Source organism: Cryptomeria japonica, chromosome 9 (assembly GCF_030272615.1).
Source record: "Cryptomeria japonica chromosome 9, Sugi_1.0, whole genome shotgun sequence".
NCBI lineage: Eukaryota > Viridiplantae > Streptophyta > Pinopsida > Cupressales > Cupressaceae > Cryptomeria > Cryptomeria japonica.
In genome coordinates, this window is record NC_081413.1 from 214,363,339 (window position 1) to 214,385,224 (window position 21,886).

Below are 21,886 nucleotides of genomic sequence, written 5' to 3' on the forward strand. Positions count from 1 at the left end.
CAGTGGATCTCTAGTTTATGTCAGTATGCAATTAGCATAAGTGACAACCTTAATGGTCACTAAGACTAAACCCCATATGTTGGTTCAATTCGAAAAGGGTGGTGAACAATGACCATATTTTTAATTGTGTTTGCAATTATGAAAACTTTTGGCCAAGGTGACACTGTGCCAAGTGAGCGTCTGTCAGTTTACATAGCCCAGATGCACCACCTAGTCAAAGGTCATACTAGTTAGGAGGTTCCTGTGGAGTGTGACCGACTATAATTGTGTAGGGTCAAAACATTGGTCTCAAATGGCATTAAACTTAATAACCTTCATATACCCTTGTGAAGATTAGGGCCACTTTCAGTAGAAAGATGTACGGGAGATCACCAGGTCTATGGTTGGGCACGGTAAATTGCCCTCATGATACTTTCCCTTTGGTTAGTCCCTTTGCATGATAAGGAAACCAAATGGATTACCAAATGTTGTAAACTCTAAACTCCTTTCGTACTTTATATGTAATGTACTCAAGTTAGAATATTTCTTGAATTGTTTATGTGCTCTTTACTCATTCTTGAATAATTGTTGTTCTGCTTACTTATAGAAAAGTTAATTATTTCTCATGTACTCTTATAGAAAAAAAAGAATTTATTACAGTTCTATGTTATGTCAATTAAACTAATATAATTGTCAGATTACATTATTGTTCAAGCTTAGTAGTTTTGTTTGTTACATATGGTATTAGAGCTATTGGGTTCGACACTAAACCTAGGGCTCACCAACAAAGAAAAATTTAGGATAGAAACTGAAATGAAGCATTTTGGTGATGCCAGGATGTGGATACGTACAACCAAACAAAAAAGGGCTTGTGACCCGGTCTATGTTCAACTTTGGAGAACAACCAACTTAAAACATGACTATTCTTTGTTGCTAGGTGTGTGCCCTTGGTCTCCTTGTGTTGTGTAGCGTAGCGCTCAGATTTGTGACATGGCTTAACCACCTCCTATAGATTCTATAAGTCTAGTGGTTCCATCGGGCATTAACAAGTCAATCTTTTGGTGCAACGACAACCATACTTCTAATAAGTAGTATCAGAATCTAGATCAGAGGTTCAAACCCCCTCGCTTGTGTTGGGGGGAGATTGTTGAAAGGTGTGTTCCCTTGGTCTCCTTGTGTTGTGCAGTGTAGTGTTGTAGTTTGTGACATGGCTTAACTGCCTCCTCTGGATTATATAAGTCTAGTGGTTGTATTGGGCATTAACACGTCGATCATTTGGTACAACGACAACCATACTTCTAACATTATTGCTCCTCTTTACTTTCTAATATAGAAACTTGATCGAAAGCACTAAAACGACTCAAGAAAGAGAGATGACCATGGATAACTTCATGAAGAGAAGCGGTTAGGGAATCCATATTAGCCAAGAAGAAACCAAAACTTGAACCCAAACCTAAGAGCTTTACTATAAATAAAATTGAGTCAGTTCACCCAAAGGAACACCATGGACGCACTTTGAGTTTCAGACTAGTTCCTTTTCCTAAATTGCAAGAAGTGTTGAACACCCATTGGGACTAAGAGGGGGGCTGAATTAGTCTAGAACTTCAAAAATACTTATTAATTAACTCAACATCAACACTTTAATCATTAGCACATCAAGCATAAACACATTAACATTAAATTTATGTGGAAAACCCAAACAAGGGAAAACCGTGGTGAGAATCTAACTCATAATATGAATAATTGATATATACAACATTTTAGGCTTGCAGCCAAGGAGCACCAACACCTGAAGGACTTGCAAAACTAAGGAACGCTACCTTAGGCAAGATACAAGAAGGACTTGTACAACTAAAGAACACTTCTTTAGGACGAGAAGATACAAATTGTTGTTGAAGGACTCACTGTCAATCAACAACAAATGAAATAGCCAAACTAAAATTGAAAGGGATTCTTCGGATCATGAAATTGTCCTTGAACAATAATCAAGCGACCAATAACATGACAAACATCTCTGGTAGTCTCGACTGTCACAACACATTGTCTTGCAGAATATATCAGCTTCAAAGCTCTTCTCAAACTAACTTTCACATCACCACAAACTCAAATCTATTTGCAAATCATTTGCAAACACTTCTCACTCATCATGGCTTAGTTTGTAAGCCAAGGTTCATCTTGTGATTATATTCCTCGGTTTTTAAAGAAATTTTCATGGTCATAAAAGGGGGCTTCATAACCTTAGGCGTTATTTTGTGCTAATATTGGTCATAAAATATGTAATTAAGGCACTTTGTTGACAGCCTTATTTCTCAAAGTCTTATGTAAAAATCATACAAAGGGATAGCCTTTCATTGTAATATTTTGGAGGGAAAAGCTTTAAGTTTTTTCAGCACCTCATCTCAGTAACTCAAGTTGGACTTGAGTTAGGTTTAGATCAACATGATTTTTTCTTCAGGAAAACCTAAGTTTCAACAGGTGTTTTGCCTCTAACTGCCTATTCATAGCGTAAGATTGTTGTTCTTCACTGCAAATGCGTTACCAAAGATCTTTTATATATGAATCTAAGAATTTGTTCTCCTAAGATGGCATTGTTCATTCATTGAACAGTTATTTTCAAAAAACAAAAGAGATGCTTCAACTTTGGACGTGAGAACAATCGCATGCAAGGAGATTGGCACACGTGGAGGAACTCTTGGGGTCTATGGACATCTTTGAAAGAGTCTTCTAACACTTATGCACTATTTACCACGTGTTTCAGGTTGGGTCTTTCTCTTGAAACATTTATCCTTCATAAGAGGGTGGGGTTATGATTTACAAAAGAGGTTTTTCTCATTACTATGTGTTGAACATGCTAAAAGCTATGAAGGCATCATCTATAAAAGTTCAAAATGCATATGTTATTGGTCAACATTAAGTCTCTAAACACATGTAATCATTGGTTTTTATACTAGTATTCTTGGATTGTTATTTCTTTTACGATTTCTTTCCAAGAACCTCATGTTGTTAGGGACTGAAACAGAGAAAAATGATCAAAAGATAGTGCTCACAATATCATGACACTATCACAAAGTATGCAATCATGAGAATGGTTATCAAGATCAAAATATTGTAGCCCATAAATAATAGTCTATTTGACTATCATAGGTTGGACAAAAGTATAGCCATCAAAAGTGCACTCAAAGGGCACTGTATGAGTGTCATGATAGCTTGATGTGCTAAAGAGGCAAAGAATAGTAAAAAAGCCAAAAAGAAGTTCTGAGTCATTTGCAGGTCACAAAACACAATCATTTGTAGTTATGGTGATTCCAAAAACCATTAAAGATAGTGATCGTAGCCTTGGAATACCCTGGAGCAGCTTATAGTAAGAGCATGGATACATTCAAGCCAGTCTTCAAGGTGTAGAAGTAATGAGCCCCACATGATAACTTATATTCTAAGCCAGACATACATTGATATACTCATTATCAACACATAGATGAGCATCCTCTTGTAGCAATCAAGCACAGTGAAGCTTGATACCACAGAGCAGCTAGAAGGAAGAAATTTAATAGTCCTAAAGTTTCCTAGAACAGTGAGTATACCTGTAGCATCGAGAGCAGTCAAAGGAGACAAAAGACTTCATAAAAGAAAAAGCCTTACCTTATTCAACAATATAGTGAAAGACATCTCTGAGTGCATGAGTGTAGTCACTATATCTTAATACAGAGCAGTGAAAGCAATAGTTTTGTTCAAGCTTGTTTGTTTTTAGTCACATGATGGAGGTTCAACATAGCTATCATAACAGTTCAGTGAGCATCATAGCAGTAAAAAAGACGACACAAATATGTCTCACAATAACATGATGGAAAGTCACAGTCTCCTTCACAAGGCAAATAGCAGATTGAATCCTAAAAGACAGTGACGGTGTACAATCCTAAATACACAGAGCAAGGTCTCATAACTAAACAAAGAGCATCTCAGATGAAAAGGACAGTGAATGAGGATTGTTGATATCACTCAAAAGAACATAAGACAGTCATGAATCTCAGTGGCATTAGGCACCAAGGCATTGTATAGGTTTATAGAGATAATAGTTGTCAATGCCATAAAATACAATAACTTTAATTCATTATCACTTTCATGCTTTTGTAGAAGCATTCATTCCCAATATTGACAAAGCATGTAAGAGTACACTCAGAAGCGTTTATGAGCCAATATTCAAGATAGTCCAAGCCTTTGATGTTGTTCAGTATATGAGTTTCTCATACCATGGCAGCGAATATATAGACAAGGGCAATATAAAGGAGTCTTAGACCTGTCAAACAGTGAAAAGAAAGCTACTTCTTAATAGTACCTTGCCTTGAGCTATATGAAGAATCAAATACACCCATGGATGCACAAAAAGGACACAATCCATAGCTCAACATTCAATGACAGTCATGAAAGGATACATTGTTGGAGGTCCAGTCAACATGGGAGCCATACAACAATGGGAATTATAGCAGTCATAACAACAAAACCCCTTAGTAGCAACAAGATTTGTTTCTTAAGGTGAAACAATTATAGTGAATAAAATCTTATAGAGATATAGTCATAGTAGTAGCCTTCAGCTAAGGTGAAAAGATTCTCAAAAAGTCTATAGCCCAACAACATTACAAGATTAAGAATAATCATGGTATTGAAGGTATTGTTGCAGCAGGACCATAAGGAACCAAGATCAAAAGACTCATGTACAGAGAAGAACCAAAGTATGACAATCATAAAGTCTTCTTTAGAGATAAAGTATTCATACTCAGAGCCACAGAAGACAAAGGATATAAAGTCACCATGACTATGATCAGTCAAATTATAGCTTTAAGATATGTAATAGCATCATTTGATAGCCATCCTATGAGGCCACCATGATCACAGAGATCAAACTCAGAAAGTATAACAATCACAACTTCTTAGGACAGTAATAGAGATCTTAACTTGATAATCCTCCTATAGTCAAAGTGGATGCCAAAACACAAGTATATATCATCCTAGGGACAGTTAAAATGGGAAATCATGGAGCCAAAGAAGAATCATTGTCTTCACTATCAAAAGATTGCAATCATAAGTGAAGGACAATCTGAAAAAGTTAGCACTGCCAAAATAAGGGTAAGCATAAAAGAAATGACAATAAGTCATTGTCCCAGAGAAATGTGGCAAAGTAGAAGCTTCTTTTAATGGCACAATAGTAGTCCATGTTAAGAAATCATAGTCACAGTGAAGAGTTCACCATGCAGAGTTCCAAACAACAAATATAAAGAAAGAGAGCAGTCACAGTAGTTTTTGTACACTATCAAATAGAGGAGGATAGAGGTCTTCTTGTCGTGACAACACTCAAGAAGGATAAATGGAAAACCATGACATGGGTCAAGTGAAAGGTCACAGCTACAAACACAGTGATACCTTATGGGTATATATGAGTATTAAGATAATCAAAGAAGTTTGAGTGATCATATCATAGCATAAGAAAAGGCTAGTTATTGCTTAGAACAGTCAAAGGACCATCATGTAGCATACGAGCCTACCAATAACAAAATGACAGTCCATATAGAAATAATTTATAGCCTAGAACCTAGTCATAGAAGCATTCTAGAGAAAGGCCACCATTTTCTACAAAGGTTAAGAGTGTTGTAAGATATCTTGTAACAGTCATAAAAGGCTGAGAAACAGTCATGTACAGGTTATCTCAAAGTCTATATCAGACCCAAAGGAATATATTAACAGTGAGTTTTGACAGAGACAGAGAATAGGAGTATGTAGCAGTCACCTTCATAGGCCCAAAAGACAGTGTCAAGATGTAAGAGGCAGTGAGATGGTAGGGTTTTGATAGAAGCACAATGACAAGGTGGAAGAAATTTACCACTGTCAAGGTAAAACCGTAAAAGTCATAATGAAAAAAATAAGCCACAAACCTTTTGACAGTGACAGACTTCAATCACATCAAAGAGGATACTTTAATCATAAGGGGTTTGAATAGCACACATAGTCAACAAAAGGAATTTATGGAGTGTGTTAGCAATATTTGAACTTCAAATTCAAACCTGGCATCAATGCAAGACTAAAATTCAAAATTCAATCAAGGGGGGTTGACTAAATACAAATTACCTGATTTGAAGAGCTTTTGGAGGCCTTTACAGCAGTCCTACCCCTGATTTGAGGGCCCCCAAGGGTTAGTCGTCATCTAGGGGGATTTTTGAGCTAGTTAACAAGAAGTGAACCTCAGTTCCAACCCCTCTTTGAAATAAGCTCACCCAACAAGTTGAATTTTCAAGTTTATCATTAGTCAAGTACCTGATTTGGAGGAGTAGGAGCTGTCAACAATCAAGTCAAAGGGAGCCAAGCAATTTGAATTTCAAATTTTGGAGCCTTTTTTTGTTATAAGTCAGAATTCTTCTCTCTTATCTCTCTAGTTCTAAGTTTTAGCTTTGCTATAGAAGCAAGTTAGACACTTTGTAACTCATTTCTTATGAGTAATTTTTTTATGAACATTTTCAGATTTGTAATGCAAAAGACTTCTATTTTCCAATAAAGAAGCTTGTTCCTTCTCAAAATTCTTGTTCCAAGTATTGTATGTGAAGTAATTTTGGATAAAGTATCATTGTGATTTTCTCTTGGAATCCATTCATTTTATCTTTTTCTTTCAATGTTTGGTATGAGAAACATGTTATAGTGCAATTCAATGAGCGTGTTGTAAATTTTGATGCATGAAATTGTGAAAACAATATGGTTTTCCTTTCTACAAACATCAAAAACATTAAACCTCTCATTTGAAACATTATTGCAGACATGTGGAATTGAATTGTGTGTTGATTTAGCTTCCTTATTGAGTAATTTTGTATTTCCAACAGTAGGACAAGTCTTTTAGTAATTGGTGCATCACCTATTAGTTTAGTATTCAGTTTAAGAACATCCTTTTATCCCTTTTCTCTAGTCAAATCATTAGTATTTTAGGATATCAAAAGGGGACCCAGCCCATAATCTAGAGGTTCATCTTCACAATGAGCAACCCGCATGCTCAAAGATGTTCCCATGTTTCATGGGATTGGTGAGCATCAAGCTTAGCTCTTGGATGCAAATCCCTGTGACAACAATAACAAAGGTCTGAAAAATCATATCCAAACCAATCTACATCTGAATAACTAGGTTTTACATCAATGACAACCATACAAGTTGTTGGTGTAAATAACTATTCATCGTGGATATTATTACACCTTACTTAAGTTTACTTAGGAAATGCATTTCATAGTAGTTTGGGTATGAGACACTTGGGTGTTTGTGCCACATTGGGATAGTGTGTAGGATAATTTCGACCTTTTATGGTATGATCTTGTTACTACTCTATCATATCCACTTATTATGGAGTGATAATTTCACCTTCGGTGGGTTATCCACCTCATGTGGAAACTTTTATTGTTTCTCCTACCTACCACACCTATTTCCTACCTACCCTTGTTTCTTATTGAGCCACGTGTCATGTTTGTGTGCTCACATATCCATATAGCCTTGCCTATATAAGCAGGCTCTTCTACATTGTATGTAATAACAACTATTGAATTATCTTGTAATGATTCAATTGATCAGTATTTTCATCTTGATAGAGTACAGTTTATTCCTATCATCTATTTTGTTCTCTCTTATTTGTGCTTTCCATTGCCTCTAGATCTTGGCAAAATCTCACATGGTATCAAAGCCATTAGAGTGTCATTGGTTTGTCATTTGAGAGAAATTTGGGGTTTTGCATTTTGGAGTTTTCTATTGCAGGTTATTATTGGATCTTGTTGGGTCAAATTTGAGGTCACCTTTGGATTGAGGAGGTTCAATCAATTAAGAATCGCCTTTTGTTTCATCCAAATCCGACATTTGAGGCCAAATCTAGAGTCGTTTGAAGGTGAAGGGTGGTGACTTGTCCCAGTACCAATTTGCAATTTTTGAGCATTTTTGGCCAAATTTGTCATCACCATTGTGCTCAGAAGGCCCAAAAACCCCAAGATCGACTGTTAATTTGTCAAAATCGGCCTCTGTTACCCCGAGTTAAAAAAATTTCCCCTCTTGGCCCGCTGTACGGACTTGCAGGTACAGGTTTGAATTTATTTATTTATTTATTTTCCGTTTTTTTTTTCTTCAGAAAATTAAAAAATTAAATTTGGGGGGGGGGGCGGGGGGGGTTTGTTGATTTCGTTTTTAAAAGGGGCGAAAAATAAATAAATTAAGGGTCTTCATGCCCGTAGGCACTGACCCGCAAGGTACCTGCGGTCTCGTAGGCACTGCAGGTAATCGTAGTGTACCTGCAGGTGTCTGCAGGCATTGCGGCCCTGCAGGTGTCCGCAGGCACTGCGGCCCCGCAGTGTACTTGCGATGGTCCTACAGTACCCTGCGGGCCCCTCCCCGTGTGGGGGGGTTTAAAATTTTAATTTTTTTTTTTTTAAAATAAAGTTTTTCACTAATTTTTTTTTTATTAAAAAAAATTAACTTTTTTCTTATTTTTTAAATAAGTTTTTTTTTTTTAATAATAAAAAATAAACTTTTATAATATATATTTATAATTCATGGAGCGCAGGAGGAGGTTAGGGTTTGCAGGTGGCGGCCGGTTTCGAACGCGAGAGCTGGAGAATGGCTCACGGCGTCTGGACAACCAACGGCCCTGGTTCACACCTCGTGCTAACCAGTTCCAGTGGTATGGTTTAGATCAAAGAAGGGGGGATAGGGGCAGTTTTGGCGATGTCGACATTTCCTTTGAGCCAAACAAGAATAAATGGGGCCATTCCAAGATTCTGAACTTCCCTAAGTGGAGTAAAAAGTAGACCGAGGAGCGGTTTTGGAAGAAAAAACCAGCGACTACCAAGAAACCCATCACTATGGAGGCACCGGCGACGACAGAAAAGAGAACCATTAGCATCTGTATTGATTCACCGGCTTGGAAGGAATCGGTTCAAGTTTTGCGTGCTGGAGCATTCTTCATGAAATGGGGAGGAGATTGGCTTGATTTTTCAAAGATAAGGAAATGGGTTGATGAGGAATTGGGGAGCCATTTCGAGATTAAAACCCTAACTAATGGCTTTTTCCTAATCATTGTTAGGTCAGAAGTGGAAAAAATCATAATCATGTATAATGGGTCTTTCATGATGATGGGTGTAGGGTTCTACATCAAAGATTGGATCCCCAACTTTGATCCTCGGCAAGCCTCCATTGAGGAAATACCAGTACGGATTAGGTTGTATAACTTACCTCATGAGTATTGGAAGGAGGAAGTTTTCAAGGTTATCGGTGACAAGCTAGGGAGATTCATCAAATCAGATGAAGCCATTGACAACCTGGACTCATGCATGTATGTTCGAATCTGCATTATGTGGAAACCACACCCCTTGCTTCCCAAGGCCATTGAAATCCGCTCCCCTAAGGGCTTCTGGCGGCAAGAGATAGAAGTTGAAGAGATCATGGTGAAATGTAAGTCCTATAAAGAGTGGGGGCATGAGGAATCGAAATGTATGGCAGGTCAAAAAGGCAAAGGCAGGGCTGACAGAGCACTGGAGGACCAGTTGGTAGCATCAACGGAAACTGTAAAGGTTGTGCCGGATGTCACACTCACATAATCGACTCCTGCCACCCCCTTTGTTGTTTGTCCGAGCGCGACAATCCTAAAATGCGATTCAAGAAGGGATCGGCTGGCAGTGTCCACGGATGTCACCAAAGATGCAATGGAGACTAAGTTGGTTGACCAATCCCCGGTCATTGTTTCTGTCGTAGGTTTAGATGTCACAAATCTGAAAGGTGTTGAAGGGGAGGTTGCATCGGCATGGGGTTCGCTCCTAGAAGAATATGATGGGGAGACCCATGCGGTTTCAGCAAGTGGAGCAGCGCTTAGGGGCGGTCTCATTCCAACAATTGGTTCGATCTCGATGTCAAACCCAGTTTTTAAATCTCAGGTTGGGGTAGGCGGTGTGGGATTTCCTTTTCCTCCCTCGCCGCCTCCTCCCCTTAGGACCGGAGGGGAGGTATCTTTGGCTGGAATCATGGGGAGACTACCGGTGACCCTGATTTCTGACACTACTGTAGAGTTTGATGAGGTAAAGGCAGGTAGGTTCAAAGATATTCATGTCTCCCCAGTCAAGGAGGATTATGAGAAATCCGTGGAGATAGAGTCTGGAGATGAAGATGACTTGAGTGATGATTCGCTGGGGTTGTCAACGGAGGTAGGGGAGACGGACACAAGGACCATCAAACAGAACAAATTAAAGCCCAATAAGGCGACTAAAGGGAGTATGAGGGGAAGGAAAAATAGGCAGAAGTTGCTAGAGGAAGCAAGCAATATGAAGGGACAGACCAAACTTCTTAGATATGGGAGAGACCTGTTCTCTTGTGGGCAGCAATGAAATTCCTAACATGGAATGTCAGGGGCTGCAATGCCCCTGACAAGCGTCGCATGATCAAAAGAGGATTTGATCCGGTGAAACCAGAGGTAATTTGCATTTAGGAAACAAAGTTAGGTAGTGAAGAGGCGGCTAGGATACTTGGTGTTAGACAGAGGTGGTCTAGTTTTTTTGTTGATGTGGAGGGGGCTTCAGGTGGCCTGGGAATCTTGTGGAACCCCCAATTAGTGAAAGTGGAAGCAGTCTCAAGCTCTAGATACTGATAGTTGGCAAAGGTAAGCTCACAGACTATTAATTTCTTAGGTTTCTTAATCAATGTTTATGGCCCTATTAAAACAGCAGATAAGTGCCAACTCTAGGAGGAAATAACCAAGACTCTAGAGGATATTAGGCCGGCCATAACCTTTGTAGTGAGGGATTTCAATGCCACCCTTTCCCACTTGGACAAGCGAGGAGGGGTAAGAAGGATGTGCAGGATCCAAACAGATTTTCAGAACTTTGTGGATTCTAATGCTTTGTTTGAAGTGGTTGCTAAAGGAGGGAACTTCACATGGACTAATAGGTGTTTGGGTTTCTCCAACATAGCTAAGAAACTAGATAGGTTCTTTTTGGCAGGGGATTGGAACCTGACTCCCCTTGTTTTTGAGGCGGAAGTTTTGGCAATCTCCGGCTCGGACCATTTACCGGTCTCACTAGTTTTGCAGAAGGATGGAGCTCCGCTCAGATGCTCCTTTAAGGTAGAAAAGATGTGGTTAAGGGAGCAGGGCTTCAGAGATTAGGTTGTTCAATGGTGGAAGGAGGCCCCCTATGGTTGAAGGCTTCTTGTCTTTTTAGTTCTTTAAGAAGTTAAGCTATGTTAAACAGAAACTGAAATGCTGGAAAATGACTATTTTTGGAAATATTTTTGAAGAGAAACGAAAGATTGAAGGAGAGCTGGGGGCTCTAAATTCGAAAGTCCTAGTAGAGGGAATGGATGAGGTGGACTACCTCATGGAGAAAGACCTGCTCAATAGATATGGGGAAGTATTGCAAAGGGAAGAGATTTTTTGGAGGCAAAAATCGCGCGAGAATTGGATTAGAGTAGGAGACAGAAATACAAAATTCTTCCACAGTTCTATGAAGGTTAAGAGAAGCCTTAATAGAATTTTATCTCTGTGTCTGGAGGATGGAACTTTGACAGATGATTCTAACCGGATTAACCAGGAGGTTGTTGATTTTTTGGGAAATTTATGGAACAAGAGCGGGATTGATCAAGTCAGATTGAAAGAGGAGTTTTTGGCTGGGATCCCTCAATTAGTTTCTAGGGAGGACAATCGGATGCTTGAGGAGCTAGTCTCTCTGAAGGAACTGAAAGTTGTCATTTTTGGTCTTGGAGGGGAGAAAGCGTCAGGCTCGGATGACTTTCAAGATTTCTTTTACCAGTTTTTTTGGGATTTGTTAGGCGGTGAGTTGTTGGCGGTGGTTGAAGAGTCCAGGACTAGGGGATTTATCCTAAATGAATTCAATAGTACTTTGGTGGCACTTATCCCAAAGAAAGATAAATCGGTGGGCTTTGAAGAATTCCGTGTGATCTCGCTGTGCAATAGTACTTACAAAATTATTTCAAAAGTTGTTGCCAATAGACTCAAATTGATACTGGAAAAACTTTTATCCTGTGAACAGAGTGGCTTCACCCCGGGGAGGAACATTGTTGATGGGATTATTGTGGCTCATGAGGTGATACACACGGCTATGAAGAGCAGACAGAGAAGAATGATGTTGAAGCTTGACATCCAGAAAGCCTATGACAGAGTTGACAGGTCCTTTCTATTGGTTGTGCTTGCTAAGTTTGGTTTCCGTAAATGTTGGATTAAGTGGATTTCTAGTATGATTATACAGTTCAATGTTTCGGTATTAGTTAATGGCAGCCCCCAAGGTTTTTTTCCTACCTCGCGGGGTATTCGCCAGGGGGATCCCATCTCCCCCTTTCTATTCATCTTGTTGGCGGAAGTTTTAGGTTGATCGATTGCAAGAAAGCGATCTCAGGGGATGTGGAAAGGCATTGAGATTGCTAGAGGGGTGGAAACAACTACACATTCTCAATTTGTTTATGATACTTGCCTTTTTGGTGTGGCTTTCATGCAAGAAGCAACGACGATGAAATAAGTTCTTGATAGATATAGCTGGCCCACTGGACAGGAGGTCAATTGGCAAAAGTCGGAGATATTCTTTTTTCACACAGAAGTTGGTACTCAGAGGGCCATTGCCAGACTCTTTGGCATCAAAATTGGACAGCTGCCAAGGAAATTTCCTGGTACGCCACTCTTTGCTGGAGCGGGTAAGACGAAGATTTGGAAAGGACTAATTGATGGTTGTAAAGAAAAAATGGAGGGTTGGAAAAGTAAATGGCTCACGTTGGCTGGTCCCATTTTAATGTTGAAATCAGTAGTCTCGGCAATGCCAATTTTCTCCATGGCTTGCTTCAAACTTCCAGGTATGATCATCAAGAAAATTCAAGAGAAAATGAGGAAATTCTTGTGGAACGGTAACCAGGATCAGGACAAAATTCCTTTAATGGCTTGGGATAGAGTCTGTAAACCGAAAGGGGGTCGAGGTGCGAGGCTCCGTGACTGGAAGTTAATCAATGAAGCTATAGGGGTGAAGTTGGTGTGGCAGATGTATAGTAAGCCAGAGCAGAGATGGGTATGAATTCTTTAGGCCAAGTACCTAGACAATGAAGATAGGGAGAGAATACTCACGGTTGAAAATCCCACTAGAGGATCTGCCCTTTGGAACTTTCTAATGAATTGTAGGAGCCTGGTTACCAATCATCTGACTTGGCGAATAGGTGATGGTCGTAAGGCTAGTTTTTGGCAGGATTCTTGGGACAGATGTCCATCCTTGGATGTCGGGGTTCCTCCATGGATTGTTCAAAAGACCACCCAACAATGGGGGGACAAAGTGAGCGATTTTCTAGTCCAAGAATCATTCGATCTGGGTCAGAGAATGACTTGGAAGGATCCTAGTGATCTGGATTTGGGGGAGGATGATCAAAGGACATTGAGGAATATCCTAGCAAGTAGAGAGGTGATGGGGTCCAGGGAGCAAGATGAAATCATTTGGTGTGGTGTGAAGAGTGAAATTTATTCTGTCAAGCTGGGTATGCCTTGTTGGAGGAAGATGTCAGGAAGGTGGATTGGGAAGCAAAGATATGTTGGAACAACGTTTGTCTGCCCAAAGCAGGTGCGTTCTCATGGCTAGCGAGTAACAGTCGTATTTTGACCGGGGATAGACTTAAAAGAATGGGGTTTGCAGGTCCCTTCCATTGTGTGCTTTGTAAGAAGGAGGAGGAAGATGCGGATCATCTTCTCATGAGATGCGAATTTGCCCAGGAAGCATGGCGATTTGGGTTGCAGAGGCTGAGTTGGAAGGGGTCGTTGGCAAGGAAACTGCGAGATTGGCTGGAATTGTGGCCGGTTTTGAACAATTCTTCAACTTTTGCTGCAATTTGGAAGGTCATGCCATCAACAGTAATGTGGGAAGTTTGGAAAGAAAGGAATCGAAGGCTCTTTGAGGATAAAATAGAACCCATGGAGCGATTTCTGATCAGATTGGAGAGGGCAATTTCAGAATTAGTCTCTAATGATACTTCCCAGGTAAATTTGGCGAAGACCCCATTCACTCAGTTTGATGCTGGTATCCTGGAGGGCTGGCCTTTGATCAAATTCAGGCCTGCTAATGGGCTTTTGAGGGCTTATCCTCCTAGGGATGGTGATAAATGTCATGTGTGGATGCTGCCAAACAGGGGATGGATCAAGATCAACTTTGATGGGGCATCTACGGGGAATCACGGGATCTCTAGTACAGGGGTCATAGCTCGAGATGAGAAAGGTAGTATTTTAGCACTTGGAGCAAAGAGATTGATGGATGACACTAACAATGAAGCTGAGTGTCAGGCGGCAATTGAAGCAATTCTTATGGTGAAAAGAATGGAGGTGAAAAAACTACACCTTGAAGGGGACTCCCAGTTAGTGGTGAATGGCATCGCTAGAGGTAGGAAGGAAGGCTTGGCACCAGGATAAACATATCAGAAGAATAAATGACCTCCTGAATGGGTTCGAGGATTTTAAAGTATCGCATGTTCTAAGGGAAGTGAATGTTGAAGCTGATGTGCTCTCGAATGTAGGTGCAAATAGTTCCTTCGTTGAACATTTTAATTTCTTTGAAGACCTAAGGGATTTGGATCCCTTAGAATTTGTATGAAAGTGCTTTGAGTTTGAAAGGGGAGCCCGAGAAGTTGTGATGAGCTATGCGTGAACCATTTTAGATATGCATGTTGAGAGGTGGGGATGGTTCACGTGGATTGGTTTCACCGCGATGGGAGCAAGTTGCGAAATGGCGGCGTAGGTTCAATGATGATAGTGAATGGAACTTTGGACTGTTGGCGATGTGTGGTGTGAGGTGGTGTGTGTGATGAAATAAACAGATGGGGTGGCAACGGGTTGAGTCATTATGGTCCTCATTTTCTTTTTGGCACTGCACCGAGGATTGCAATTTCTCTGGCGAGCGTTGTGTTTTGGCTGTGTGGCAGGGGAACGATGGAAGCAAATTTCTCACTACTCACACTGGGCCAAATGCCTGCCTTTAGAGGCACTATCTCAAGCCATCGTCTGGAGAATGTTTTTAGGGTGGATGAGGAAGAATTTTGGAGGGTTGTTCGCTTGATGTTTGGGGGCGAATTCCTGGACACTGACTGTTGCCCGAGAACTAATTTGGGCGTATCGTCCCTGTTTGTGGCTCTGGCGCTGCTGGTGGGAAGTTCAAGGGAGGAGGTGTCGCGGGTGGTGTCTCTAGTGCTGAGACCAAAATGGTCGGGTGGCTTGGCCGAGGTGGTGGAACGTGCGGAGATTGGTGTGGGTTTGAGAATGGAGCAAGGGACGTGGAGGCGCTTAGGCAGGCGAAATGATGCAATGCAGCCTCTGGTGGTGTGGTCGGCCTCTCGCCCGGTTGAAACCCAATTGGAGGATGCAAGGAAAGGGTGGAGGGAATTGCTGGACTTTGTACAGAAGATGGGACCGACGGAGCGGGCGAAAATGCACGGCAAGCAGACCCCGATGAAGTCGCAGGCTCCAATTGGTGAAGATGGGCGGTCGTTGATGCGTCACCAAATCCCGCGAAAGAGTGCGAAGATTGTGGATCGCAGTGAGTTGCGAGAAGGACAACCGGGAACCACGACATGTGTTGGGATGGCGCAGCCCAACGCAGGACCAAGTCTTGCCATCCCCAATTTCTCCAAGGTGGAGGCTCTTGGTTGGTTCCAGTAGGTTGGTTCCCTGAGTTGGTCATCGGTTTTTTTGGGTGGTTTTTCCCTGTTGTAAGGAATGTAACTTTAGTGGTAGGCATAGCTGGTGTGTTTTATGTCTTGGGTTTCATTTTGATTTTGTAGGGGCAAGACCCCATATAGTCTTAAGATAGTGGAACGCTGCAGAGCAGCTGAAGGCATGTATTTTTCCTTTCAAGCAATATAATTAAACCTGTTACCGATCAAAAAAAATAAATCAACTTTTATAGTTTTTTTAATCTTTAATAAGAAAAATTAATTTTTTATTTTTTTTTTAAATAAACTTTTTCAATATGTTTTTTTTAATAAACAAAAATTAACTTTTTTCTTATTTTTTAAATAAGTTTTTTTTTAATTAAAAAAATAAACTTTTACAGTTTTTTTAATCTTTAATAACTTCTTATTAAAGTTTTTTTTATTTCAAAAAAAATGTTTGCCTTTTTTATTTTTTTCTTTATTTTTTAATAAAGTTTTTTTTGGGCATAATAATTTTTTTTTTAGATTTTTAAAATCTTTTTAAAACACAAATATCATGGAATAAGTCAAATTGGGAACACAATTTTTTCTTGTCACTTCATACTTGTCTTGCAGTGCTTCCAACCAACAGTCAAGGGGGGGGGTCGATTTGCTCCTTTATATCTCTTGGCCACATCCCAATCGGAGGCGTCTTTTTCTGCAGTATTCTATAGGACTTTTTGGTGGCATCATTTTCATGTTTCCAGATTTGCACTATCATGTTGTATGCTCTTGCATGAGCAATGCTGTACTCGCACTATCATAAAGTGCCACACCTCTTTGTATCTTGTCATTGTTGACATATTTGATGTAATCCTCTTGTACACGTAGATTAGGAATATCTCGTGAGACTTGGTGCATGGCTCCAATTGAGCCTTAGATTGTACACATTTGTGCATGTCTCCCGTGAGACTTAGATTGTACTAGTATTTTTGCCATTTACGAGTATCCAGATGATGCTCAAAGCAGGTTGTCTCCATGTCTGATCTTCATTTTGTTGCAACGAGTGATTCATCGTCATCGACATTGGTACTTGGTTTTGTCACACTTTGACATTATTGGTGTAGCATTGACTCTCTTTCTTCCTTATGGGGAGGTATTTTTGGTCATCATCATTGGACCATCTTTGTAGGAGATTCGACATTGAGGGGGGGCTTCATGGTCTCTTCTTCTCTCTTATTGGGGGGGGGGGGGGGGGGGGTACATACTTTGTTCTTCTCATTCATCATTGAGAGCATTGTGTGCTTTCATCATCTCTCTTGTGGGGAGGAGTTTTTTTCCCATTGGGTTTTTCTCTCTTTCCTCGCTTTATGGAAGATTGCATTTGCATTTGTACATGGGTACCTAACATGGCCTCGTAGTCGAGACCCATCTTGCATTGCTTAGTTGCATTGTAGACTTTAGTGCATTCCCCTAAGTTGCACTTAAGGGGGGGGTGTTGGTGTAAATAATTATTCATCATGGATATTATTACACCTTACTTAAGTTTACTTAGGAAATGCATTTCATAGTAGTTTGGGTATGAGACACTTGGGTGTTTGTGCCACATTGGGATAGTGTGTGTAGGAGAATTTCCACCTTTTATGGTGTGATCTTGATACTACTCTATCATATCCACTTATTGTGGAGTGATAATTCCACCTTCAGTGGGTGATCCACCTCATGTGGAAAATTTTATTGTTTCTCCTACCTACCGCACCTATTTCCTACCTACCTTTGTTTCTTATTGAGCCACGTGTCATGTTTGTGTACTCACATATCCATATAGCCTTGCCTATATAAGAAGGCTCTTCTACATTGTATGTAATAACAACTATATAATTATCTTGTAATGATCAAGTTGATCAGTATTTTCGTCTTGATAGAATACAGTTTATTCCTATCATCTATTTTGTTCTCTCTTATTTGTGCTTTCCATTGCCTCCAGATCTTGGCAAAATATCACACAATTTCACACTAACAACAATCTCCAATAATCTCTCCCTTTGTCATTGATGGCAACACCAATAAACAACAACACCAATGCAGACTAATAATCTCACAACAACTCTCTCTCTCTCTCTCTCTCTCTCTCTCTCTCTCTCTCTCCCCCAGCAGTAATCTCACAACTCTCATCAATAATCTCACAAGTCTTCCCCCCTTTAACAACAATGACAAAGGGCACTGAAAGACAAAAAGAAACATATTGACCAACTCACACCACTTCCTTCCCTAAGAGCAACATCAACATCAATCTAGAAAACAAGGATAAGCACTAAGTCTTCCTTGGAAAGATGTGCCACTGAAAATGTTGTTAGACAGTTCAGATAACCGGAAGACAACTGAGAGGGGGGGGTGGGGGGGTGGGGGGGAGGGTGAATCAGTTGTCAAAGATTACCGGAAGCATTAGCAATTAAACTTTAATACTGAAACTCAAAACATTAATACCGGAATAGCAAATAATCCAATTAAGCATAAGCAATAATCATAGAATAAAAGCCATCCACACAACACCAAGATTTGTACGTGGAAAACCTGGTAAAGGGGAAAACCACGGTGGGAAGCCTACCCACAGTTAGATAATACTTATGTAGTAAGTATGTGAATTACAATGAAGGGGCCTGCAGTTGCAGGAAGGCCAACAGCCTAGAGCACACTGCTCATCACAAAAGGAGTCTCACTAACTACATACAAATCCAGACTACAATCTGGAGAAGTGTTGAACTGCAAAAGATAGCATCTCCTATGCCTGAGTACAGTTTTGGTTAAGCTCAATAATGGAGGACTAAATCCTCTTCCATAAACCCAATTCGATCTCCAATGATCAACCAAATCCTCTGCCTAAATGATATTACATCATTCGCACATTACATTCCTTGACCATGACCTCTTACAATAACCATGATGATCTACAATGAGATCTTACATCTATTTATACAAACCCTCGACCATAAACAATCAGGTAGGCCACCAGACAATAAACCGATTACATAATTACAAACCATGTCAGCCTTAGACCAAAACAAATAATATCCAACACATAAGACATCCTGGAAATACAACAATAGGTCCTATCCACACGTTACATTAATGTCAGTCCATAACCTAGATCAACCGGGACCAAGTATAGATCCACGCGCTTCAACAATGATCTTCAAATGCCAAGTCTCGAAGATGGTCACCAACAGCATCCTGAAACTCCATCAGAAGTTGCACCAACACCAATTATGCAATTCATCAAAGATCTCAACAAAAAGCTCTGCCAGTGAAACCCTCGCCGAAACCAGAAACCAATCTTCTAAGTAAGTAGGATAGCATCCAATCACCAGACCAAAACCAACAAACCAAATATGAGTATAAGTATCATGAACAAGACAACTCCATCACCAGATTATACTGGAGTCTATCGGATCATGTCGGATCCAAGTTAACCAAAAACCACTCATCCTACCGGGACCAAAAGGGTGTCGGTAAAGCATCCAAACAACTAGTGTAGACATCAATGACAAAACATCAATGCAACACATAATCAATTCCACCAAATGGTCAACGATAATCTCATCAAGTCTCTCATCAATAATCTCACAAGTCTCTCCCCATTTAACAACAATGACAAAGGGCACTGAAAGACAAAAAGAAACATATTGACCAACTCACACCACTACTCCCCCTAAGAGCAACATCAACATCAATCTAGAAAACAAGGATAAGCCCTAAGTCTTCCCCTAGAAAGATGTGTCGCTGAAAATGCATCTAGTTAGAAAAAGGAGGGGCAATAACCCCTAACTTCTGCCTGAAATGATAAAAAAATATCCTTCGCCAATGCCTTTGTAAAAATATCGACTATCTACTCTGATGTAGACATGTATTCCAGTTTGACTTCCTTTTCTGCAACCTTCTTCCTCAAGAAATGATAACAAATTGAAATATGTTTAGTTATTGAATGCATAATCAGATTCTTTGAAATGTTTATAATAGTACTATGCAAGAAGTTGAGTCCACTTTTTGGCCAAATGTGGAAGTGTTTTCCCTAATTTTCAAATTTTGCCACATTTGACCTAAAAATTTGAAGCACTCAAAGATTGAATCTCGAAAAAAAACAGTAATACAAAATGGAGCACTTAGAGTCTAGTTTCCAAATATGTAATTTTTTTTTAAAACCTAGATAATAGAAATTGACTTTCAAAGGGGAATTCTAAAAACCACTTTTTAAAAATGTTTGTTTTAGGACCATACCATGCACGTGTACTACCAACACTTTTTGACTCAAATATTTTTTTCAAAGTCTCCTAGGAAATGATTTGTAACACATTGAATATTGATGAGAATATTTTTTTGTATTTTTTTTAATATTTTTTTATTAATTTTTTATTGTCCATAATTGTCGTTTTAAAAACTCGTCGTGCATGACCAACATAATTTGACCTAAACTTTTTTTTTTATTATTGTTTTAATTTAAATTGAAAAGAATTTTGTTTAGATTGATGACATATAATTTGTTTTTAAAAAAACTTAAAAACAAAAAAGTTATTAAATAAACAAAATAAATTTATATTTCAAGTTTATAGACCAGATTTAGTACAAATTAATTAAAAAATAGAAAACATAACCAAACATTTTTAAAAAAAATATTCAGAATCTACATAGTGTATTCTAAAATGGGTTTTAAATTTGTTGAAAAATTCTATGATAATGGGCATCAAACGTATGCCAGGAGTCAGTATTTCACCATGTCATTGATACAACCTTGTACTTGCAGGTCCAAGGTTAAGGGTTGGGCATTCCATGACTTACTTGATCCAAAACCTAATACACATGGCATGCTCTATTTTCAAAATTCAAGGAATGGGTCCCCATTTTATAAACGAGGCCCAGTTATGTTTTTGACCATTAATTTGTTAAATAACGGGTCCCTGTTATGGTCTGGGACTCGTGGTCTTATCACACATAATAGGAACAGCTTCATTATATACTGCTATGATAACCTTAAGAGTCTACTTCATCCACAAAACTTGAGTACAACAAGATGTTACAACAATATATTTAGCTTTAATAGTTGATAATGATACGGATTCTTGTTTCTTACTCATCCATGAAACCAATTTGTCTCCCAAAAAGAATGCTCCACCATTGGTACTCTTCCTGTCATCAAAACTTCTGGCCTAATCAGCATCTGTATATACCTTCAACATGAAATGTCCATCTTTATTGTACTAGAAGCCAAAATCCTGAGTTCCTTTCAAATATATGAAGATCCTTTTCACTGCTTGATCATAACTCTACTTCGGACTAGCTTGAAATCTTGCAACCAAACATACAACTTGCATAATATCTGGTCTAGAAGCGGTAAGATATAACAGTCCTCTAATCATAGATTTGTACTTCTTTTGATCAACATCTGAAGATGCATCATCTTTGCTTAACTTGCATACACCAATTAAAAGGGTAGTAAAAGGTTTACAATTTTCCATATCAAACTTATTCAACATCTCTTTAACACACTTAGCTTGAGAAATAAAAATTCCATCATCTAGCTAAGTAACTTTAAGTCCAAGAAAAAATGACATTTCTCCAAACATAGACATCTCAAATTCTTTCTGCATCTGTTCTGTGAATTCTTTATGCAAGCCATCTGATGCTGAGGAAAAGGAGATGGGGAGAATCAATCATGAATTCATTTAAATAACAAGTCCAACCATAAACAAAATGAACTAAAACCATTTCAATAACAAATCAAAGAAGATCGACAAAGAAGTTAGTTAGGAAAATAAGCAACTAAATGAACATAATACTTCCCCATGATGCTCCCATGCTATTTGCTCTTCCTTGTCCTCCTCCACTCCAAGATCAAGCTACTATTAATCTTGCTCTCAAGTTGAGAACCAACACAAGAATGAAAAATGAAGATTGGGAGATGGTTGACGATAGTGAAGTCTTGAATGAAGATGTGAATAAAGTATTGGATGTCAAATAGCAATTCCAAATAGTGAAAGAGCTAAGATGAGATACCAATCCTTACAAAAGCATTCAAATCCTAAACAAAATAACAATGCATATGGATAATTCTAGTGTCCTTCAACAATGAAGGAAAGGGTTCTATTTATAGAGAAAATGAGGTAATGGAGGGTTGAGATTGATTGGCTTAAGAGCGGCTAGGATTGCTTGAGGATTCCATGATCCTCGATCCATGTTCTCTTCCCCAAGCAATCACATG